A 25,842-nucleotide genomic window follows, 5' to 3' on the forward strand; every position below is an offset into this window, starting at 1 on the left:
CGCAAGGAGATCCATGCCAGTTTGCTGAAAGCGGTCAAGAAATACACCCTGGCCTAAATGAATGTGCTGACCACCCGTGTGGGCAAATGCACGTCAGTGCCACCTCAGGATAGTGCCAATGAGAAGCTTATGTGCTGTTAAAAAGTTAAAAGATCTACCTGTTCTTTGAACCCTTTTTAAAAGGCCAGTTAAAGTCCTGGCCAGTTTACCTGCTTCTGTGAAAGTAAGAATCAAAATATATAGGTTTGGGACATTGTGCTTGAAGGTCATACTAACTCGGTTTTACACAGACTGAGCTGCTTTTTTTTTGTTGATGTACATGAAACTCCTCTTCCAGGAGGCTGTCCTTTGGATCCTTAAGTAGATTCCTTTTGAGCCTATGTGGGGACTGTGGGAGTAGGTTGAACATAGAATATGTTAACCTAGTGACTCTTTTATTCAGAGTAATTCTGTTCCTCTCTTCTGCATGTTATGATTCAACTGATCATAAATTTTAACATCCGAATAACTGTATCCCTTATGGTCATTAAATAACTAAAGTTTAATGGCTAAATCCTTTTGGGGAGGATATATATATATACACACACAGATACATATACATATATACATATATATACACACGCATAATTACACTACATATTATACTGTATGTATATATACACACATGCTATACACATATACACATATAGTATAAGCATATAATTAATTGTAGGGGGGCTTCTCTAAGGGAAAAAACTTACACTTTTAGAGAAACCCCTCACTATTTTACTGTATTCCTGGACTGATGCTCCATTCTCTGTTTCTGTTTCATTATTGAAAAATGCAGTTTCATGGTATATATGCAGGGGGTGGGAGGGGACAGTGGATAAATTTACATTTGTCCATATTCAGCATAGAAAGTCATAATTGAAAGAGGGCCTGAGGGGGCATTAAAACTCAACTGAAGGATGTTGTACATGTTCCTGGTGGCTTTGGTGTCATTAACTCACGCCACCCATTTTAAATGGATAATTTATGCTGCCAGATGGTCCTTTTGGGGGATTTTCCATCTAGCCCAATCCCCTTTTTGGCATAGAGGACACCCTTATGTTGTTCCCACACTGATCCAGGCCCTGCATCTCCCCAGGGATGCAGTTCATTGAGTAGGAGGCTTTTAGTGGTCCACACATGTAAATTACCTTCAGAACGTGTTGGGAGTTTATGCATATCTGAAGGCCAGCAGCCTCTTGGTTGCCTGCATTTGGAATAATTCTCACAAGCTAGTACTAAAGGATACTTTGTTTATGTCTCAGATGTGACCCAGGAAGCAAGGCCTGTGCTTACTCCTCCACTCAGAAAGCTTTGCATCTGTTTACCTGCCCTCAAATGCTTTTCAGCACTCCCCGGCCAAAAGAGGGCCGAAGGTTGCCAGAAGAGACAAATTTCCTGGAGCAACAGGAAGGCTTTGGAAAGTAAAACAAACCAGACATGCAGTAAATTACATGGGCTCTTTCAAATGTCTTTTGTAGTATCCTGTTCCCCATTAGTTTATCTCAGCACTTTTAGTGCACAGCTCTTATTATCTGGGAAGAAGGGCATAGGAGATTAAAGATGATGTTAGTTTAAAAACATCAGACAACCTCAAGCTGACTTTTGCTTCTCTTACAATGCTGCATTTGTTCTCTCCACTTAGTTTCGTTTCCCAGTTATCTCAAAACTGGGTTAGATTTGAAGCTTTGAAGCTAATCATGCACTGATGAAATGAGTCCTATGAAATTCTATCAAGCAAAAGTGCACATACCATCAACTTTTGTTTATCTGGACAAATGAAAAACTGCAGAGGAACTGATAATGCAAATGAATAGGAAGGAAACCAAGAGGCAGGCGCCTACAGTGGGTCAGATACTGAGCATGGTGCTTTCGTATGTATGGCAAAGATTATGGTTACAATTGTTTAAGTACTTCCTGTCTACCAAGTGTTTTTGTTTTTTTTTTAATTGCCCTAAATCATGCAAGTAGAGTGAGCTAGCCTCTGTAGAGATGAAAACTGAGAATTATAAAATGTTAGGTGACTTGCCCAGAGTCACACAGATAGTAAACCTGGGGATCCCTAATCCAAATTTCAGTTCTGATTTTGGAATGTGAAGTTTTGTCTTCTCTACCCAGTAACCTCTTTTATCATAAACATTTATGCTTGTATGATTGAAATTAAAAACATAACAATAAAAATTTTTTTTAATTATTCATCAGAAAGACTTGAAAAATCCCCCACTTCCTTATCCCAAACCCTTGACATGCACCCAGGTCAGGGAAGGATTGTGGGTTTATTAAATACACATAGGACATAATTCATGAACCAACAGTATTTACTGTTAACAAAGTCAGATATCTATCATTTTTCTCATAAAATCATATAATCCTCAGGATTCAGATCTTTGTTCAAATAATACATCATCAGTGAGGCTTCCAGTGACTTAAAATAGCTGCTGTTTCTCTTCCATCATCCTATAATTCATACACTTTTCCTTTCTTTATACCATCTTCTCCTGTTATCTTATGTTCTCCTACTTGGATATACACTCTGAGCAGTGGGCCTGAGTCTGTCTTTTCTGCCGCTGTACACCCAGCATCCCTGACAGTGTCTGGCACATAATAGGTACTCAATAAATGTTGACTGAGTGAATGAATGAAGCCTATAAAGCAGGGAATTTGGGTGCTTTCCATAAATTTGAAAGCAGAGTTTGCCACCAGTAATTCTCTCAGAATTGATGTTTACTATATTCTCAATCTGTAGGCTATTATTCAGTCAAATCCAATTATTAGCAAGTAGTAAACAAAACAATGGGCTTCCCCGGTGGCTCAGCAGTAAAGGCTCTGCGTGCCAATGCAGGAGACAGGGAGACACAGGTTCAGTCCCTGGGTTGGGAAGATCCCCTAGAGGAGGAAATGGCAACCCGCTCCAGTATTCTTGCCTGGGAAATCTCATGAATAGAGTAGCCTGGCGGGCTACAGTTCATGGGGTCTCAAAACAGTCAAACATGACTAAGCAACTGAACAACAACAGCAAGCAAAACAATTGCGAAGGCTCAACCAGGGGCCCCGTTGACAAGTGGTAGTATATAACATTTTGTTACAGTATCTCTCACCTCAAAGGGTATTCCGTTAAGGGAATCAAACCCTTTTTTTCTAAAGCTAATCCTTTATTGATTTTTAAGATAATGCTTTTTTTTTTAATAAAAGGACAATTCATTATCACAAGCTCTATATCAAGAATTCCAATAACAAATCTTCTGTAGAATGTTTTCTGCAACTTTCTTGATTTTTGTCTGAATATTGTCAGTTTTCCATAAGAAATTCTCTCCTATAGTAGCTTAATTAACACCCATATGAGACACTATGAAATCTATATTATGTGAAGTCTAATCTGTTACTCAAAATGTGGTCCAAGCACCAGCAACATGGCATCATCTGGGATCTTATTAGAAGTACAGAATTTCAGACCCTACCCAGACTCATGGAATATTAACAAGATCTCTGGGTAGTTCCTATACATGTTAGCGATTGAAAAGCCTTGATCTAGGCTCCTTCCTTGACTGTTCCTTTTTGCAGGCTCTTACCACTCAATTCTTACCTTATCTAGAGGCAACCTGAATTTTCACTGTTGTGCTCCCCAAGCTTTCTCCCTACTGTAAGTAGGAACGCCATTAATGCTCTTCTAGACAGAAATATAACCATTTTCAGACATGTCAGAGAAAATGGTACCCTCACACAGTGGTTCATACCTCAGTACAAGAAGAAAATTCTCCTGTCTTTCTCATCTTCCTCCAGTTGAAGTGCATGAAGAAGAAGAGCTGGTCATCTAATCAATATAATTCAAGTCAAACCAAGTCATTGAATCTTTATTAAGTGCTGACTGTGTTCAGTACCAGAGAAGGTAATGGCACCCCACTCCAGTACTCTTGCCTGGAAAATCCCATGGACGGAGGAGCCTGGTAGGCTGCAGTCCATGGGGTCGCGACGAGTCGGACATGACTGAGCGACTTCACTTTTACTTTTCACTTTCATGCATTGGAGAAGGAAATGGCAACCCACTGCAGTGTTCTTGCCTGGAGAATCCCAGGGACGGGGGAGCCTGGTGGGCTGTCGTCTCTGGGGTCGCACAGAGTCGGACATGACTGAAGCGACTTAGCAGCAGCAGTGTTCAGTACAGAACAGATTCAAAGATGACTCCATTGAGTCCCTGTCTTCAATGGCAAACCAGATTTTCTTCGTTGTCAGTCACCATCTATAAGATGGGAACTGTGGTTTCTGCCCCATCTCTGTCACAAAGTTCAGTTCAGTTTAAGTTGTGTCTGACTGAGGACTAAGTTGTGTCTGACACTTTGCAACCCCATGGACAGTAGCCCGCTAGTCTCCTCTGCCTCTGGAATTTTCCAGGCAAGAATACTGGAGTGGGTTGTCATTTCTTTCTCCAAGGGATCTTCCCCACCCAGGGATCAAATCTGGGTCTCCTGCATTGCAGGCATATTCTTTACCAACTGAGCCACCAGGGAAGCCACAAAGTTACGACAGTTAAATGATCAGCTTGAACTTCTGCTCCAAGTGCCAAAGTCCTTTGTTAAAATTAATGTTCTCTAATTGTATGAAATATTGTTAGGGTTATTGAGGGAGACAGACCTTACCAGCGCATGATGGTTGAAAGCCAGCAGGATTAAATGCTACAGGGGTAAAAGGAGAGAGTGGTTCAACCTGACTTTAGAATTAGAGACACTGTCTGCAGAAGGAGGCAGTGAAACTGGATTTCCGTTGAACCTCAAATGAAAAACGTTCACAAACTTGAAAGTGATTCATGATGTCTCTTAGCCTTTCAGTCATTGGTATATATAAATTTGTGTTCTCCATATATCTTTTTTTCTAATATATATACATATATATATATGTATATATCTTACAAAGCAGTTTTGTGGCTGTCCTGTGAAGCTTCTCAGGTTGTCTGTGTTCCCAAAATTGACTCATTAGAGGGTTCAGTGGGTTTCATGGATTACTCAGTTGCACCACTTTCTGCATCTGACACATACATACCAGTCAATATTAGAATAAACATATTTTTTTATTGTGAAAAATATGTGAAATTATAGAACTTTTTCAGTGAAATTTAGTTCTGTGTTTGAAAAGAGGACTTCTTACTCCTTAAATTTTCTCCTGTAGAAAAATATTCAGAACTCTAGCATGCCTTCAATTATTTTGTGATTGTAAAACTTTATTAACAGACAGTGTTATTTTAGCCAAGATGCTGGAAGTTCTGAACAGTTCAGTGAAAAGTTTTAAAGCCAAATTTGGTAAGTAGTAAGTTTTTACCTGTGGTCCTTTTCTTAAACACTTTCAGAGATAAACTTCTTTCAGAAATTGATTTCTTCCCAAAGGCATCAGTTAGTTCAGTCACTCAGTCATGTCCAACTCTTTGTGACCACATGGATCACAGCACGCCAGGCCTCCCTGTCCATCACCAACTCCCGGAGTTTACCCAGACTCATGTCCATTGAGTCGGTGATGCCATCCAACCATCTCATCCTCTGTCATCTCCTTCTCCTCCTGCCCTCAATCTTTCCCAGCATCAGGGTCTTTTCAAATGAGTCAGCTCTTTGCATCAGGTGGCCAACGTACTGGAGTTTCAGCTTCAACATCAGTCCTTCCAATGAACAGTCAGGACTGATCTCCTTTAGGACGGAATGGTTGGATCTCCTTGCAGTCCAAAGGACTCTCAAAAATCTTCTCCAACACCACAGCTAAAAGCATCAATTCTTTGATGCTCAGCTTTCTTTATAGTCCAACTCTTACATCCATATAAGACTACTGGAAAAACCATAGCCTTAACTAGATGGACCTTTGTTGGCAAAGTAATGTCTCTGCTTTTGAATATGCTGTCTAGGCTGGTCATAACTTTTCTTCTAAGGAGTAAGCGTCTTTTAATTTCATGGCTGCAGTTACATCTACAGTGATTTTGGAGCCCCCCAAAATAAAGTCAGCCACTGTCTCCCGTCTGTTTCCCATGAAGTGATGGGACCAGATGCCATGATCTTAGTTTTCTGAATGTTTAGCTTTAAGCCAACTTTTTCACTCTCCTCTTTCACTTTCATCAAGAGGCTCTTTAGTTCTACACTTTCTGCCATAAGGGTGGTGAAATCTGCATATCTGAGGTTATTGATATTTCTCCCGGCAATCTTGTTTCCAGCTTCTTCTTCTTACAGCGCAGAGCATGATGTGCTCTGCATATAAGTTAAATAAGCAGGGTGACAATATATAGCCTTGACATACTCCTTTTCCTATTTGGAACCAGTCTGTTGTTCCATGTCCAGTTCTAACTTTTGCTTCCTGACGTGCATATAGGTTTCTCAAGAGGCAGGTCAGGTGGTCTGGTATTCCCATCTCTTTCAGAATTTTCCACAGTTTATTGTGATCCACACAGTCAAAGGCTTTGGCATAGTCAATAAAGCAGAAAGAGATGTTTTTCTGGAGCTCTCTTGCTTTTTCGATGATCCATCAGATGTTGGTAGTTTGATCTCTGGTTCCTCTCCCTTTTCTAAAACCAGCTTGAACATCCGGAAGTTCATGGTTCACATATTGCTGAAGCCTGGCTTGGAGAATTTTAAGCATTACTTAACTAGCGTGTGAGATGAGTGCAGTTGTGCAGTAGTTTGAGCATTCTTTCGCATTGCCTTTCTCTGGGATTGGAATGAAAACTGACCTTTTCCAGAGACACAGCAGTTCTCATTTTTAAAAGTTAAAGTTAAGCACTATAATAATACAGTATCTGTTCTTATCACAATTATTAAGTCAAGGTATACATTTTAAAGGTATTTTAGAAGAATAGTTGGTAAACATTGGGTCAACCAGAAGCCCAGGACATTTAGAACCAGAGTTCAAGTGTCACAACTGCTAGGAACACAGCTGCATTTTGCAGACTTAGGTTGGTTCATTGTAGTTTTCAGTATTTCATATGAAGTTCACTCAGTTCCCAACTCCGCTGGTCCTAATTTGACTGCTAATAGTCATTCATCAGTTGTAAGAGTGGGGAAAGCTTACCGACTTAAACTTGTAGCTGAGACACATGAGCAGAGGCCCATTATCAATGCCAATAAAAAGGCCGCAGACTAGTAACAATAGTCCATTGATCATGGACACTCAGCCGCACTGGCATATATTAAGGGAGATGATTAAACCTCCCACAATCTGCTGCTGTAATAGGAAGAGTCACTGTTACAGAACACTGCCATAGGATCAATGTCTTGGCTTTTCTTCTGCATTTATAGAGCATTGGGAAATCACCATTATGTGACAACAGTGTCTCCCATTACCTCTTTAATATTGGCACCTGCTAGATGGAGACCAGTGCTCCAGGGAGCACCACTGCAGTGACAAGCATTCTTGCTCTCTAGTGACCCTCTGTTAGCTCAGGACTTTCAGCCAAATAAGGGGTTATGAGAGACGACCTATATTACAAAATGAGCACTCTTTAACTACCCTTCAAAAATGTTCATATCTTCTTTATCAAGGCTATTTTTTAAGGCTAAAAAAGGGAGCGGGAACAACATATTCTAATAAAAGGTTACCTATTCGAAGAAAAGAAATTCTCTTCCCACATAAACGCATGGACACTGTATGTGTGTGGATGTGTGTTTGTCAGGAAAAAAAAAAAAAAAAAAAAATATATATATATATATATATATGGTAAAGCACAGTCCAAAAAATAGCTGTTATATTCCTGAGGCCAGTTAAAGTACCTGGCACATGGTAACTATTCAATCAAGATTTGTTGGCTAACTGAATAAGTAATAACATGGGAACCGCACATGTCTTATCTTATCTTTTGAGGAGGGCAAAGTGCTCAGGAAGTGGAGCGCCGCGTACATTTGTTCAGTGATTGAGTGTATTCGTCGAGTGAATGAGCACAGCTTGACGTGCATCAGAGAACTCAGATGCACGATTTTGTAAATACAGAAGCTCCCAGCAAAACAGATGCTGCATTTTAGCTTGCCTTGTCTGAATAAATAAATTACCCAAGCCTCCAAATTTTTTATTTCATGTTTGAAAATGAAGCTGTGTGAATATTCTAGAAAGCAGGAAGGAAAAGTGTATCCTATACCTTGGCTTTACGTGGGGACTCGCCCTCTGCCTCCTGTCCTGTCACTGTCTTCAGCACAGCCCCCGTGCCTTAGGTGGCAAAGAGCTGGTTCATCAAGTGGCCTTATTTAGCACATTGTACGGAGGAGCTTTCAAGTAAATTTCATCCCAGCCACAGCAATCTTCATGGTTTTGCTGGGGAGGGAGGAAATAAGAGAGAAATAACATGTATTATCAAGAGGAGAAAAGTACAATTGAGATTCAAAATCCTCCAATTCTTCTGTTATGAACAAGCCTTGGATTTTTAGCAAATGACTTCTCTGAATTTTCATTTTCTCCTATGTCAACAATGGGTTCTTTATAACAGCTGGCCTTCCTAACTCGTAGCTTTGAAAAGATCGTATGAGATGATAATAAAAACAGGAGCTACCATTTATTAAGCACCAGCTGTGTGCAGAGTATTGTGCATGGCACAGAGATAAAGATGTTTTTAATAAATGTAAAGTATACTTGTAAACTTAAAGCTTTACACATACATTATACCGCTTTTTCAAAATGCTTAAGTGCTATGTGAGTTTAAGATGTGTGCTCAGACACAGTCATATCTGACTCTTTGCAACCCCATGGACTGTAGCCCACCAGGCTCCTTTGTCCATTGTATTATCCCAGCAAGAATACTGCAGTGGGTTGCCATTTCCTCCTCCAGGGGATCTTCCCGACCCAGGGATTGAACCCGTGTCTTCTTGCATCTCCTGCATTGGCAGGGGGGTTCTTTACCAGCTGCACCACCTGAGATGTCCATGTGAGTTTAAGATACTGTGAAGTTAAATTGAAAGCCTATTATACACATTTTCATCTCTTATATATAAAGCACTGTACAGAACGGTAACTGGTTAAGCCAGTCCCCAGTTCTGCAAGGACTTCAGTGTGCTAAAAGTCACGTAGTTCAGGAGTTGATTCATTGGCTTGGACCACTATCCTCTGCTGTAATTGCTTGAAGAGCAGATATATCAGCCATTCCATTATTAAAGGAGTGTCAGTGAACGCTGTCCCCATTTCCTCCCTTTCAAACTATCTTATCTTTCTTTATCTCTGAAAAACAGGTAGAACGCTGATGTGTAAGCAACACTCAGAAAGGGTACAACGCAGTGCCATTCCATTCCAGCAAAAAATTTAGCTATCTGCACCCATGGACTCAACCCCTTCCTAAAGCAGTTCTAACTTGCAGATAATGAAATTGGGCGGCATCAAAGCAAGTGTTTACTGAGAGGAAACAAAATTCTTCTGCAATGAGATTAAATTCACCAAAGGGGAAAAAACCCAGAAAGTATAGTTAGAAGAGAAGAAACAAAGGATATGGATAGGGACTTCCCTGGTGGTCCAGTAGTTAAGAATCTGCCTTACAATGAAAGGGACACTGGTTTGATCCCTGGGCCGGGAGGATCCCACATGCCACAGGCCAACCAAGCCTGTGTGCTACCACCATGAGCCAGTCTCTAGAGCCAGAGAGGTACAGCTGCTGAGCCCATGCCCTGCAACTACTGAAGCCCAAATGCCTGGAGCTTGCGTTCCACAACAAGAGAAGCCACTGCAATGAGAAACCCACACACCGCAAGGAAGAGTAGCCCCTGCTCGCTACAACTAGAGGAAGCCCTCACACGGCAACGAAGACCCACCACAGCCAGCAAATAAATAAGTAAATCTTAAAAAAAAAAAAAAGGATATGGATAAACAAACATATAGGTAGATAGATAACGACTTACCTAAGAATTTCCTGTGTTGATTTTTCCATATCTAATAGATTTTATTTATCTAATAAATATTAATAAATATTTGTATAATTCAGAAGGTATTTTTTACCTCTGATACAAAGAGCAAAAAAATGCTTCTTCAGTGTCCCTACTTCCTCTGATCTTTCTATGAACACAATGTAGGTATTTCCTAGACATGAGTAATACCGCATTCTGATTAATAATAAAAAATAAATTTACTTTTGTTTTGTCATTGGAATGCTGCTAAAAATTTAAATACGTGTTTTATTAGAAAGAGCTTAATGTTTATTGGGGCTTCCCTAGTGGCTTAGGCAGTAAAGAATCTGCCTGCAATGCAGGAGACCAGGTTTGATTCCTGAGTTAGGAAGCCATGGAGAAGGGAATGGCTACCCACTCCAGTATTCGTGCCTGGAGAATTCCACGGACAGAGGAGCCTGATGGGCTGCAGTCCATTTTTGAGCACTTTCATACCTATATGTATATGCACATATCACTAATAATAATAAGTACAGACCACTAACAATGCTATTTGCAGACTTCACTTCTCTCTCGCAGGCCTACACACCGGTGATTCTATTTAAATGTTAAATAATCAAGTATAGCACTGTCAGTTTACATGGGGAAAAGTTTCTCTCTCTTCTGGCCACCAGTGTTTTTAATAAAATTGGTTTGTAATACTGAGTTTGAGGCTCTCTATGGGGATGGGAGCAGAAAGAAAGAAAAGTCCTCAGGCATACACAGGTCTCAGGAGTCAGGAACTTTCTGCCCCGTGCAGCCCAGCAGTTTCTGATGCAATGGTGTGCATCCCAGTAGCTTTCCTGCTCAGCAGAGAATTACAATAATGCCTATTTATCCAACTCTATCTCTCCATGGATTTCAAACACATCATAAGCTCATCAATTAATCGAAGACATGGCACCCTTTTGGAGATGATGGGTAAGTTACATCCTCAAAGATGACGAGAAACCCTCACATTGACGTAGTAAATCAGTAGGTACTAAAAGTGGAGAGTGTTCTCTCCTGTACCGAGTCATAAAGTATGTCTCTGGGACAGGAGAAAACTTCAGGAGTAAAAACAAAAATCATTTGATTTCAAAGCATCTCTGTAATTTGATGAAATATTAAACCCTGATAGAATAACTGAATAAATACAGTTATTCAGCATGCCTCTTCAAAGTATTGATCTCCCTTTTGTAACAATTAAACTGCTACTCTGAAATGTTTGGATTTTTAAATCCTGGGTTACTTTGGTTCCCTGTTCTCTGGGCCTATTTGGAGTGGGGGACTCTGTGCTGTGGTCCAGCACCCCCAGCCACGATGGAGATGGGCTTCACAGACAGCTGCAAATGTCCACTCAGATGATCCTCCACGTTTTAATGTGTTCCAAACATCTCATTGTCCTTCATTTGGAAGGAACATGCCAACCTCTAGGGATTTTCCCGGAGAAGGCAATGGCACCCCACTCTAGTACTCTTGCCTGGAAAATCCCATGGGCGGAGGAGCCTGGTAGGCTGCAGCCCATGGGGTCACTAAGAGTCGGACATGACTGAGCGACTTCACTTTCACTTTTCACTTTCATGCATTGGAGAAGGAAATGGCAGCCCACTGCAGTGTTCTTGCCTGGAGAATCCCAGGGACGGGGGAGCCTGGTGGGCTGCCATCTATGGGGTCGCACAAAGTTGGACGCGACTGAGCGACTTAGCAGCAGCAGCAGCAGGGATTTTCCACTTTGTATCTAAGGAGAGGTGAAGTGTTTTCATTTGCATCCTTGGAAACACACTCAAGTCATTAGACTTTCAAGGAATGGCAACCCAATATCCGTTTCTAATCTGAAGGGTCCTCTGCAGCACCAGATGATTTTGCAGTGTTAGCTGTCGACCCCGAACTCACTTCGCTGTGATGAGCTTCCAAGATGAACACATTCTAGGATATCGTGATTTCTTAGGCCCATTAGAATCTGCAGTCTGCCTTTCAGCCAGTTCATGAACCTGAGTGAACAGACAGTTTATCAAAATGGCTGTGCAGTGTCCCTCATGTTCTAACACCCTTTAGGGTCTTACATAGGCAGTGCTTCATGTTCTAATGTCAAAATACACGTGTGAAGATTAAAAGTAATATGGGGTGCATAAGAACACTTTTCAGGGGCAGCTATTCTTTGATATCTATCACTTCATAGCAAAGACACCTGCTTCTAATTTTAGGAGTTCTTTTTGCCAGTGGGTGATTTCTTTTTTCCTTTAGAAATGAAATTGTATCCTCAAAAGACTTAACTGGTCATTTTTCTCCTTTTGATGTGCTTGATATTTTTATGAGTTTGTCCATTGGCATTGAAGCCTTAACATGCCTGTAGTTTAAAAAAAATCTTTATAACACATAATTATTATATTGGGTCACATAAATTTGTATCCTAGCCACACATTTGGAGACTTTTACAGAGAGAAAAGTTGTTATAAATATCATTATCTTCCACTTGGACTAATTGATAGTTGTCTTAAGTTGACCAAAGCCTGAGAAATAAACTCTCCCTGTGGGAGAGGTTCAGCAACTTACCCTCAGTACATATATTTGGTTGTTTTTCACATTCAGTTGGTGACAGTTATTATTTGAGGGTTGGTAAGTGGAATCAAAAAAAAAGAGAGAGAGGAACCTAGGTTTGTCTGTTTAAATACATATGGAAATAGTCCTTTGGCTTGGGAGGTAGCCAGCCTACTTGTAGAGTCCAATGTGGTTTGCTTTCTTGCTTTTATCGTGCATGAAGACCTTTTCCTAATAGGCACTGGATAAAGTGAATTATTCAAGTAGAAAAAGATGCAAAAGATGGTATCTTGCTAGCATCCCATTCTGATTGGCCCATGGAGAGTTGTCTGTATAAAATTGGATCCTTGTGTTGGGTTCCAAAAAAAGGTGTGAATATGAAGGAGAAGTGCTAAATCATGACTCCAGAGAAAATGTCGGCCATGAGCAGTTTTTAGTTTAAGTGAAAACCAAACTTCAGGATTTGGACAAATAAGACAAGGCGAAAAAAGGGTGAATCATTAACTCTAGTATAAAGCTGTTATAGTGATCAAGTTTCCGCAAACTTGCATAAGATGTTCAACAAAGACTGTGACTGAATGGAACTTACTCATTTACTTAATTGATATGAAAAGCTTTGCCAAGCATATACCCTTTATGTCAGATAAGTAATTTTTAATAAAATATTTCCAAGATATGAAGACAGTCAAGAAAACAGCACGGTTCTTAATAATTGCACTCCTAAGTAAACGGATCTATCATTACGTTGTCACAAAGAATGACAGTGAGCAGAAACATCCTGCTAATCTCTCTCTGATAAGTGTTCGGTGTAATTAGACAGACACCATCTTGTCTGTTGAATGTAGCATTCACCAGAAGTGCAACTTTACACAGAATCTTCTTTTCTGATATGTCGTTTTGCTTCTGAAAACGACTCGTGTAGTTGTGCGCAGCTATTTCCTTTTGATTTTATGTTTTTGTTTGTTTTAGTCGTTTTTAACAATAATGTGGGCCTTCTGTATCCACAGAGCTGCATTTGAGGTTAGCAGTTCATTTTGTTTTGCCAACTGTCAGAATCATAAACCTGCTTAAGTATTTTTAAGCTTTGAAATGACCTGTTGGCTTATCTCTCTGAAATGAAGATAATGGCTCTTTTAGAGAGAGGTCTTCTTATGAGGAGGAAGCCAGTTTTCTGCCTTAAATAAGAGCCCCAAAGAGAACATGTTTCCGTGAAAATTTTTAATGTTAAAATGATTAAATGTATTGCCCCCTTCCAGCATTCCCAGGCATAGCTCAAAAAAAAAAAAAAATCCATTTCCTTTTGCCCTGTGGCTTGTGTCCTGAGCTATGAGCTACCGCATAGTTATAAAGTGTTATCCACTCAGTTCATTGCATGGCTCTACCTCCCCACTTTCTCGACGACTCAAAGGCCTTTGAAGGCAAAGAATAGGGTTATTGAAGAATGGCAGGCAGATTTCACTAAGTAACATAACAGGTGGAGGTCAAAGTAGTTTATTTGTGGAGATGAACAGAGTGCAGAGATGAAAAATCAAATGCTTTGCCATAATAAGGTTTAGCAAGAAAATGCTGACTACACTAAGCTGAGATTCTAGCTGACAGAACCTTTTCTAGCGTTCATTACTTGATTTCACAGTTCAAGCAATTTGAAGAGACCTAAAATTATATTTCTTTTTTCCCTTATGAAATGTTCACATCAGTTTTCAGATTTTAAATGAAATGATGGGTGCTCTGCTTGTAACCAAGGAACATTAGGACTTAATAGATTCCCAGTGTAGGCATATCCCAAGCATGGAATGTCACAGACTGTGCATCTCTTACAAATTAAATTCTACCAGCAGGCACCTTAAACTCCAAGCTTTCAACCATGTTTTAACTGACAGAGTGAACATATTTTGATAAACACTTAACTCCATATCATCTAAATGAATATTGTGAGTGGAGAAAAGTCTCTAAAAGATTATTTACCAAGTTTGAGCACTGGCTTACCCTCAGCTTGTTGAAGATAAAGAGGAAAGGGTGTTTGTTTGTTTGTTTTAATTTCCCTTTATACAGTTCATGAATTTGTATAGTGCATGTGCTTTGCTTTTATAGCTTAAAAGAGGGTTAAACATGCTGATAAAATATATCAAAGTAAGATTTGTCTGCTGTTCTATAGCAGGACCAAAAATCTAACAGATTATTCAATGGCATATAGACCAAAGCTGCCGAATGGAACTGTGTTCAGTGATGCAACGTGTTCTAACTCTGCTCTGTCCAATACTGTAACAGCTAGCCAAATAAGGCCATTGCGCACTTGAAATGTGGCTGTGCTGAGCCACTGAAGTTTTTAATTCATTTAATTTTAATTAATTTAAATTTAAGTAACCACATGTGGCTAGTAGCGACCATATTGGACAGAGCAGATATAAACCAAACATATGTATGATTGAGTTTTTTACTTTTCATCTGGGTATCTAGGCAGAATGAATAAAACATTATGCTATATTGTACTATTTTTTTCATGCAAAGAAAATAGTTTAGTTTTCTCAGTAATTTCTTTTTCATTCCCAGTCCTCTGTGAATGTGTGTGAGTGCTGTGTTGAGCCAAAATCAGTCCTTCCCTGAATACATGGGAGAGGGTGAGATGGTGAGGGAGAAGATAGGGTGGGTAGGAAATCTCCAACTTGTAACTATAAGGGGCTTGAAATGCAATAGCTGACTCATTGAAAAAGACCCTGATACTGGGAAAGATTGAGGGCAGGAGAAGGTGGCGACAGAGGATGAGATGGTTGGATGGTATCGTTGACTTAATGAACATGAGTTTGAGCAAACTCTGAGAGATAGTGAGGGACAGGGAAGCCTGGCGTGATGCAGTCCATGGGGTCACAAGGAGTCGGACATGACTGAGCAACTGAACAACAACAGAATCCTGACAGTGGGGTGTCTGTATTTACCCTGAAAGGAAAGGAAATCTCAAAAGTCCCGAGACTTTATTGTTGGCCCAGGAACCAGATTTTTTGGTATGGTATTTTCCTTGTGTGTATCCTTTGCTCTCTCTGGTTGTAAATTTTCACTTAACAAGTGAACATTTGGAATACATTAGCGAACTCATCATTTCTCTTCTCCTGAATTATCCATATAATTTTTTACTCCATTCTCCCATTTTTTTCTAAATTGAAGAAATCACTTGTGTCTAAGCCTTTTAAATTACCTGAACTTCTTTATGATGTGATCATTCTTTGGGAGGGGGGGTCCTTTTAGCTCATTTTAAATGGTTGCATATAGAACAAGAAGGATACACCTCAGAAGCTGTATTAACTTTCACTTTATTCTCTCCATCATAAAAATGATTTTAAAACATTTTTATTCACTGAAAAAGGGTAAAAGTCAAAGTAGTCTGAGTGTTTTACCTTTTTGTATTGTTGAGTGTGTTAATCATAATAAATTACTTTAGAATGAACCCTAATGGGTTTTACCATTAGGACACAAATCTAGGCTGAATACAGTATTCACTAACTCCTCCTATCACGCAGCATGTGTTGATAGCCACAAAACAGGATGGTCCTTTGACTGTGGGATTAATCTATCCCATTACAGTCTTTATTTAGCATCACACTTGGAGATGATCTCGTATAAAGTCTAGCTGCAATGGCCCTGGAATGGTCCTGTTCTTGCTTGGGGGGCTAGAGACTGGGACAGTGCTCTGCATCTAGCAGCTGAGCGTCTGGGCTTAAATCTGCTGTGGTAGGTGACTTGGGAAATAGAGTGCTAGTCCTCAGCTTTTGTTTTGTGCTTGAGAAGCGGCACTGGAGTTTATGCCAACAACGTTAGTCTGGCAGCCATGACTGGTGTATCCATTCCCCACACTGAGACCTGGAAGTAGAAGGGAACCTGAAGACCCGAATGTAGAGAGAACAGTCAGGACGGCGGTTAGCACGTTATTTAGGCTGGAGAAAAATGTCTACATACCATTAATAAGCTCTGTTTTAAACCAGCCTGTGATTGGTTTGTAGCAGTAATGGGCATCTGGGTGAAATAGTATACTGAAGGGAGGAAGAGCTTCGGCTAGCTCAGTCCAAATCCTGTCTCCTCCACGTACTAATCTTGTGGCCTCTCACCCTCTGTGGGACTTGGCTCGCTCAGTTATCCTCCCCCCAAGGCACGGCCTTCTGCCCATCTGCTGGACACTTCCATCAGTAGGCCAGCATGCTTCACTGTCTCCCACTGCTTACCCCCTTCTCCCTAAAGCTACTGCCCTAATTGTCTGCTTCCCTTTACAAACTAACTTCATGAGAATTGACTATACCGATTGTCCTGCTTCTTCCCTTCCTGTTGATTTTTGTAGGCCATTCTAACCCATCTTCCATGCTCCTCACTCTCACAGAGCTCATTTATTCTCATTATGCTTGACCTCTCAACAGCACTCACCTCGCTCCATCACAACTGTCTTCTTGAAATACTTCTCTTAGTTTCTGTAAAACTGCACTTTCCTATGAGTGAAATGCCTCTACTGAGTTACTTGCTTTGACACCAATGTTAGTAGCTCAGAGGTCTCCCTTGATGTCAAGACTTATTGAATTTTAAATAATTGTGTGTGTTAGCCACATACTTTTGATTAAGTGAGGTATTTCTGCGTTATCGTATAGACTAGGCTTGGAGTATATCAATGACTCTTAAAAGAAGAATTGTGACCCTTTCTGTTAATGTCTGCAGGAGGCTATTGAGAAAACAAGGTGTTGAATAGGGAAGAGGCCTGTTGTATATATTAATGTGTATATATTTGCTGTTTTAGAACTTAACATCTTTGGATCATTATCTATTAGAAGACTTCTAAGTCTGTGTGATATTTTTCTTTTGGAGGTTCTGCGTTAGAATTACTGGTAATATATTCAGTATGTTTAAGAAAATCCTAACTGATTCCTACTAAGGCCAAGCAAAACCTTTGGTATATAAGACAAGATGATTCTTAGTGGTGTACTTCAGAGTCATTTTAATATTTTGCATATTCTTTTGCAAATGATAATCACTTTTCTTTAGATATCAGAAAGTTCAACTATAACTATATTTTGTTGCCTTAAATAGGACACTGTTTTTATAGTGTACAAGGGAAACTATAGGAGGGAGTATGATATTTAACAAAATAATACAAACCTTAGAACCTGAGACACCTGGGTCAGAATGATCACTTAATGGCTGTATGGTCTTTTAATTTTTATTTTATATTGCAGTGTGGTTGATTAACAATGATGTGCTAGTTACAGGTATATAGAAAAGAATGGCTGTATGACCTTCAGCAAGTTGCTTGATATCCTTGATACCTACTTTCTGTGACACTAAGTTATAGGTAGGTAGGATAATAATACCTACCATTCTGAGATGCAGACGTAAGGATTTGTAAGTACAGGGTACATAGCAGGTACTCTGTCATTTGTGGCTTTTATTATTCTCAGCCTGATTTTTGGAAATGATCAATATGTAGGGATTTGATGACATCTTTTTAGCTGCCTCGTGGCCCTCTTGAGGCTCCTCGGTGGATGAAGGCTTCTAATAGCCGTTAGATTTAGTATAATAGTTGTTCTGGTAAAGCAGTAAAGATAGGTTGTTGGGAATTCGATCATGATAGCAAACAGGAGAATGTCTGAAGTCAAACATGAACAACCAAACTTAAGCAGCATTTTATGGTCCTCTCCAACCAGCTTACATGTTGGATTTTAAAATGAAAGTGCAGAGTTTGTTGGTTTCCAGATCTTCTCCCAAACAGATTGTGAGTCTAAATGAACAGTATTAAAACTAACCTTTCTTTCCTTTTTTTTTTTGGCCAAGCCATGTGGCATGTGGGATCTAGTTCCCTGACCAGGGATCTAACCCTTGCGCTGTGCAGTAGGAGCATGAAATCTTAACTACTGAACCTCTAGGGAAGTCACCTAACTTTTCTGTTCTCAACTTTAGTACTTTGAAGAAAGAAACACCAGTTAAATCTTCTCTGACAACTGAAACTACATCACCCAAGCTCCAAAGACAGACAAGATAAGGTCCTGCTGTCTTGAACAACATTAAACAGGGATAAGTTTCACAGGACAGTTGGATTTTTGACTAAGTACTCTAACAAATTAAGCACTAACCCTGACTTTTTACCTCCTTTTAAAAATCCAGCATGTTGTTCTATTGTCAGTGGAAAATTATAGGTTATTGTGATCTCTCTTTCTTCCCCCTTTCCCACTAATGTAGCTCCTTGACTCAAAAATATCTAATTTTAGAAGCTTTCTCAAGCAAAGAACAGCGTTATTGTACTTTCTTCTCATTCCTGTAGTATGTGCTTCTTGTCACTATAAAATTCTTGGTCAAAGTGTGTGGTAATCTCATGATTCAGGAGAGCGGGGGAGTTAATATTGATTATGATTTTTCCCCTGTGTATTCTTTTTTTTATTTCAGGTTGCAGCAAAAAGTTACCCCCCAAAACTCTTTGATTTGTTATGAGAGACCTCAAGAATTATTTTGTGTTTCTTCATATCATTTGATCACATTTTATTATTGTTATTTCTTGAAATAATCAGGAGAAAATAGAAATTTTCCAAAGTGCTTACACCACTAGAAATAACTTTGAGCCTCTTTCCTAAGAAGATGTCTTACCATTTTCTCTGGGTGAGCATAGGCTAATGGAAAACCTCATTATTAGAACAGACATTAAAAATATTGAAAACTTCTGGATTTCTAGAGATTAGTTAGTGCATAGTAAGCATCTTTAATGGGCTTCCCAGGTGGTGCTAGTGTTAAAGAACCCACTTGCCAGTGCAGGAGATGTAAGGGATGTGGGTTCAATCCCTGGGTCGGAAGATCCCCTGGAGGAGGGCATGGAAACCTTCAGTATTCTTGACTGGAGAGTCCCACAGACAGAGGGGCCTGACTGGCTACAGTCCATGAGGTCGCAAAGAGTTGGACACGACTGAAATAACTTAGCACCAGGCATCTTTAATATACATATTACTAGGGTCAACAAGTCTTATATTTTAATATCATGTTAGTCTGCTAATGCTGTATAACAAATTACCACAAATTTAGCTTAAAGCATCACACATTTATTATCTCACAGTTTCCATGGGTCAAGAGTCTGAGCGCTGCCTAGCTGGTTCCTTTACTCAGGAACCCACAAGAGTACAATCAAAATTTTGTCCAGGCCAAATTCCTTTCTGTAGCTTAGGGTTTTCTCCGGAGTGGGGGTGGGGGAGGAGAACTTTTTTTTTTTTTTTTTGCTTTGCAATGTTGTGTTACTTTCTGCTGTGTAATGAAGTGAACCAGCCATATGTATACATAGATCCCTCCCTCTTGAACTTCCCACCCACACTGCCCATTCCACCCCCTCTAGGTTATCACAGAGCCTTGAGCTGAGCTTCTTGTGCTTTATAACAGCTTTCCATTTGCTACCTATTTTTTACACCTGGTATTTTATGTACATCAATCCCAACACATGATTATTGGCAGAATTCTATTCCTTGCAGCTTTAAGACTAAGGTTCTAGCTTCCTTAAAGCCCTCTGTCAGTTACAGCCCTGCTTAGCCCCTCAAGGTCCCTACAGTTCCTTGCCATGTGGCGCTCTCACAGGTCCTTTTTACCATGTGGCAGCTTATTTCTTCAAAGTAAGCAGGAGATTCTCTCTGACTTCTAGTCCTTCTTTTGAAGGACTCACCTGATAGAGTCAGGCTCAGTTCAGTTCAGTCACTCAGTCATGTCTGACTCTTTGCGACCCCATGAACTGCAGCCTGCCAGGCCTCCCGGTCCGTCACCAACTCCTGGAGTCCCCCCAAACCCATGTCTATCAAGTCGGTGATACCATCCAACCATCTCATCCTCTGCCGTCCTCTTCTCCTCCTGCCCTCAATCTTTCCAGTCTTTTACAGTGAGCCAGTTCTTCACATTAGGTGGCCCAAGTATTGGAGTTTCAGCTTCAACATCAGTCCTACCAATGAACACCCAGGACTGATCTCCTTTAGGATGGAATGGTTGGATCTCCTTGCAGTCCAAGGGACTCTCAAGAGTCTTCTACAGTACCACAATTCAAAAGCATCAATTCTCCTGTGCTCAACTTTCTTTATAGACCAACTCTCACATCCATACATGACTACTGGAAAAACCATAGCCTTAACTAGACGGACCTTTGTGAACAAAGTAATGTCTCTGCTTTTTAATATGCTGTCTAGGTTGGTCATAGCTTTCCTTCCAAGGAGTAAACATCTCTTAATTTCATGGCTGCAGTCACCATCTGCAGTGGTTTTGGAGCCCAGAAAAATAAAGTCAGCCACTGTTTCCCCATCTATTTGCCATGAAGTGATGGAACCAGATCCCATGATCTTAGTTTTCTCAATGTTGAGCTTTAAGCCAACTTTTTCACTCTCCTCTTTCACTTTCATCAAGAGGCTCTTTAGTTCTTCTTCACTTTTCTGCCATAAGGGTGGTGTCATCTGCATATCTGAGGTTATTGATATTTCTCCCAGCAATCCTGACACCAGCTTGTGCTTCTTCCAGCTGGGCGTTTCTCATGATGTACTCTGCATAGAAGTTAAATAAGCAGGGTGACAATATACAGCCTTGACATACTCCTTTTCTTATTTGGAACCAGTCTGTTGTTCCATGTCCAGTTCTAACTGTTGCTTCCTGACCTGCATATAGGTTTCTCAAGAGGCAGGTCAGGTGGTCTGATATTCCCATCTCTTTCAGAATTTTCCACAGTTTATTGTGATACACACAGTCAAAGGCTCTCCCAGGATAATAATGATACTAACTCAGAATCATCTGATTAGGGACCTTAACTATAGTCACAAAAATTCCTTCCCCCTTGCAATATAACAATTTAATCACAGAATGACTTCCACTTTATTCACAGGTACCAGCCATATTCAAGGGAAGAGGATTATGCCAAGTATATACCCCAGGGGAACTTTGAGCCTTTCTTAGAATTCTGAGTACTACAGTGTTTTTGGCCTGTACTTTTACTCATAACTGCCTCCAGAGAACAGAGTCACTGAAAGATTAGAATTTCATATATGCTTGCCCATGTCCACTGAATGCTATCTGAAATGACTCAGGTAGCTTAAAAAAATGGCTAAGTGGAGAGAAATACAGAAAGTCTAGATGTTAGAAAGCCAATGGCAAGCCAAAATGCTTTTTTTCTTTCTTTTTTGTTTTTATAGCATTGTTTTAGTTTCTGCCACGCAACAACACAAATCAGCCATAATTATATTAATACACATATGTCCTCCCTCCCCTCCCCATCCCACCGCTCTAGGCTGTCACAGGGCACAACCTTCTTTCTCCATTCGTCGCACTCTCTCCCTCCCCAGCTGTGTCTACAAGTCCATTCTCTACATCTGTGTCTCCATTCCTTCCCTGCAAATAAGTTCCTCGGTGCTATCTTTCTAGCTTCCATATATATGTATTAATATATGATATTTGTTTTTCTTTCTGACTTACTTCATCTGTATAACAGGCTCTAGGTTCATCCACCAAACTCATCTCCTATTCTGTTCGCCACCATTGGGTTTTTACAGCAATCAGTAGGAGGGAATGTCCCATTGAAAGAAAATGAAGTGGAGTGAAAGTTGCTCAGTCATATCTGACTGTTTGTGACCCCTTGAACTATACAGTTCATGGAATTCTCCAGGCCAGAATATTGGAGTCAGTAGCCATTCCCTTCTCCAGGGGATCTTTCCAACCCAGGGATTGAACACAGATTTGCCACATTGCAAGCATTATTGTTTCCCATTCTATTCAGTTCAGTTCAGTCACTCAGGCATGTCCGACTCTTTGCGACCCCATGAACTGCAGCACGCCAGGCCTCCCTGTCCATCACCAACTCCCAGAGTTTACCCAAACTCATGTCCATCAAGTCGGTGATGCCATCCAACCATCTCATCCTCTGCCGTCCCCTTCTCCTCCTGCCCCCAATCCCTCCCAGCATCAGAGTCTTTTCCAATGAGCCAGCTCTTCTCATCAGGTGGCCAAAGTATTGGACTTTCAGCTTCAACATCAGTCCTACCAATGAACACCCAGGACTGATCTCCTTTAGGATGGACTGGTTGGATCTCCTTGCAGTCCAAGGGACTCTCAAGAGTCTTCTCCAACACCACAGTTCAAAAGCATCAATTCTTTGGTGCTCAGCTTTCTTTATAGACCAACTCTCACATCCATACATGACTACTGGAAAAACCATAGCCTTGACTAGACGGACCTTTGTTGACAAAGTAATGTCTCTGCTTTTTAATAGGCTCTCTAGGTTGGTCATAACTTTTCCTTCCAAGGAGTAAACATCTCTTAATTTCATGGCTGCAATCACCATCTGCAGTGATTTTGGAGCCCAGAAAAATAAAGTCTGACACTGTTTCCACTCTTTTCCCATCTATTTCCCATGAAGTGATGGGACTGGATGCCATGATCTGTTTTCTGAATGTTGAGCTTTAAGCCAACTTTTTCACTCTCCTCTTTCACTTTCATCAAGAGGCTCTTTAGTTCTTCTTCACTTTTTGGCATAAGGGTGGTGTCATCTGCATATCTGAGGTTATTGATATTTCTCCCTGCAATCTTGACTCCAGCTTGTGCTTCTTCCAGCTAAGCTTTTCTTATGATGTACTCTGCATATAGGTTAAATAAGCAGGGTGACAATATACATCTTGACATACACCTTTTTTATTTGGAACCAGTCTGTTGTTCCATGTCCAGTTCTAACTGTTGCTTCCTGACCTGCATATAGGTTTCTCAAGAGGCAGGTCATCTGGTCTGGTATTCCCATCTCTTCCAGAATTTTCCACAGTTTATTGTGATCCGCACAGTCGAAGGCTTTGGCATAGTCAATAATGCAGAAATAGATGTATTTCTGGAACTCTCTTGCTTTTTTGATGATCCAGTGGATGTCGGCAATTTGGTGTCTGGTTCTTCTGCCTTTTCTAAATCCAGCTAGACTTCTTTATTTTTACATATCAAAAAGAACTTTGAAGTAATATTTTGTTGTTCCAGAAAAATGTGTAGCATTATTTCATAATCTTTTTTAAGAAATCTGATACTTCTAAAAAATATATTGAAATGAAAGTTTTGACTCATTAAGAGAAAGCCAATCAGTCATTCATCTGTGCAGTAATTGTATAACAGTTGTATAGCTATTTGGTAAAAGAAATTTTAACAAGGAGTTTATTTTTAACATAACATACAGAAACCAAATTTGATTTCAGAAAGAAAAGCTAGGATTAATGTTGTCTAGTTTTAAACAGAAATCAGTTGACTAGCATTTTGAAACTTCATTTGGTCAATTAAGTATACAAAGCAAATTAACCAAAACATACATTATGCATATGGAGAAAATATTAAAGTATATAATAAGGAAAAGTGCTCAATATGAGTCTTTAAAAATTGAAAACATAAAGTAATTTTGAGATTCATGACAGTCTTGGGGTTCATATTACTTGGCTGTGATAAATTTAGAAGATTATACAGAGTTTGGCTTGTTCTTCTTATACACACAGTATTTCTTCTCAGTTTAACCCTTTTAAAGAGGATTTGAATTTTGATCATTTTGAATCCATTTACCACCTTCATCATCTTGATGTATATTATCTAAATATAATTTCCCTCCCCCCCCTTTTAAAAGTGGAACTGGTGGGTTTAAAGCATGCCAGCATTTCTGCCCTATTTAGAATGGCATGGGTTGGAAAACATGAACTTTTCAAAGAAATGACAGCTTTTCCTTGAGTCGAACCATTTGCTTTCTTTAATAAGATTAGTTCAGATACTGCATTTCATCAATTCCATCATCTGAAAAAAATCCTGCCATCTTAAAAGTTTTGACATTTTCATTTTCTATTCTATTTCTGCTCTATGACACATAGTTCAGGCATTTGGCTGAGTTTAAATTAGTGGACTGGTTGGAAGCCTTAAAATGTGTTTGCACAGGAGAAGTTTGAATGAATTGGGAGATTTGTTTACATTTGGAGCTTTGTATTTTTTTCCTTTTATTTTTAAATTTGAAATCTCTTCTCATGATGATACCTTAGGTTAGGTTACTTGCAGTGAACGTTAATCCAAAATCTCAATTCATCCTGATGATGTTAGGACATTGGCATGACATGACTTTGGTTACTGATTCAGCGAGCAAACAAATATAGCTAAAGTCACTTAGTGACTTGTTTCTAATTCAAGTCACATAGATATTGATCTAGAATGGATCTGATCCTGATTTGTCTAGTTTGTGTGAAAATCACACGCCACTTCATGTTGTCCTTGTCTGTCTATGCAAATTTACTTACAGTTTGCAGTTTGTTTCTTTTCTGGGGTTAAAGCCCCAAGTTTGGCTCTGTCCAGGCATCTCTTAGGAAAGCCACAAATAAAGCTGAGAACTGTAAAAGTGTTAATAGTTTACATATCTTTTCAGGCCGCTTGGTATGTTCTAGACTGCTTGTCAGATAGCCTGAAAATAGAGGCAGGCAAAGCAGGCCTGGTCTCTGTTCTTACAGAATCTGTAGTCACACTTGGAAGGTTGTCTTGTAGAGAATCTCATTAAGGAAATCTGTGGTCAGAAATAAGCACATGTTTAGACATAGGCCAAACTAGCTAAGTTTCTGAACAGATGTATACTTACAAAGTGCTTAGAATAGTAATGATACTTAGCAACTACTTGATAACAGTTACATGCTAATATCATTATTATTTTTATTATTTATTTTTCCAGGTCACCCAAATAATTCTCTGGCCATAGACAGAGCATAATACATATGAATATATAAGTGAAATGAGATTTGGTTCTTTGACATGCAATCAGACCAATTTTGTACTGCAAATTTAAAAGAGCCCAAATTTGTCCTGTGATGTGGGGACTAGGAATCATTTCCTTTATTTTTACATCCAAGTTTTCATGGTTTTAACTGGCACCCTACCAAACTGATAGATGCCTCTAGTTGTGTGTGTCAGTGTGGTTGCTGAGAACATTACATTCAGTAATTACAGGGGACAATTTTTGCATGATTTTCTTCCTAGAGCATTTGCTATGCTGGAAATGCTATGAAAAGCTTAGACGATAGTACAAATACTATTTTTAAAAACAAACTTTTATTATATATTCTTAAAATAAAGTAATATATGTTCATCATAGAAAAAAACAAGCAGAAAAAAGCAGGGATAATCACTCAAATCCGATGTGCAAAGAGAACTGCTATTATGGTTTATGCATATTTCTTTGCAGTTGTTTCTCTGTACATAGAAATACATTTTAAAATGGCATCACAGTGTAATATCCCATTTTGTGATGGCTTGCTCTGTCTTTATCCTATGTCATTAAACTCCTTTCCATTGTCATTATTCTTTTACAATATTATTTGCACTGGCTATGACATCTTTGACCATTTAATTTTTATTTTTCAACTTTTACCTTTTCTTTTTTTCTATTATAATTCATTCACTGGGTGAACAACTGAGTTAC

General features: G+C 39.6%; 1 protein-coding gene across 4 annotated transcripts in view; it reads left to right on the plus strand.

Annotated features, from left to right (window-relative positions):
* NFIA (nuclear factor I A) overlaps window positions 1–25,842 on the plus strand; it is a 396,595-nt gene that overhangs the window by 284,760 nt on the left and 85,993 nt on the right. The gene's annotated exons all lie outside the window — the stretch shown is intronic.

This window comes from Ovis canadensis, chromosome 1 (assembly GCF_042477335.2).
Source record: "Ovis canadensis isolate MfBH-ARS-UI-01 breed Bighorn chromosome 1, ARS-UI_OviCan_v2, whole genome shotgun sequence".
In the NCBI taxonomy this organism is placed as follows: domain Eukaryota; kingdom Metazoa; phylum Chordata; class Mammalia; order Artiodactyla; family Bovidae; genus Ovis; species Ovis canadensis.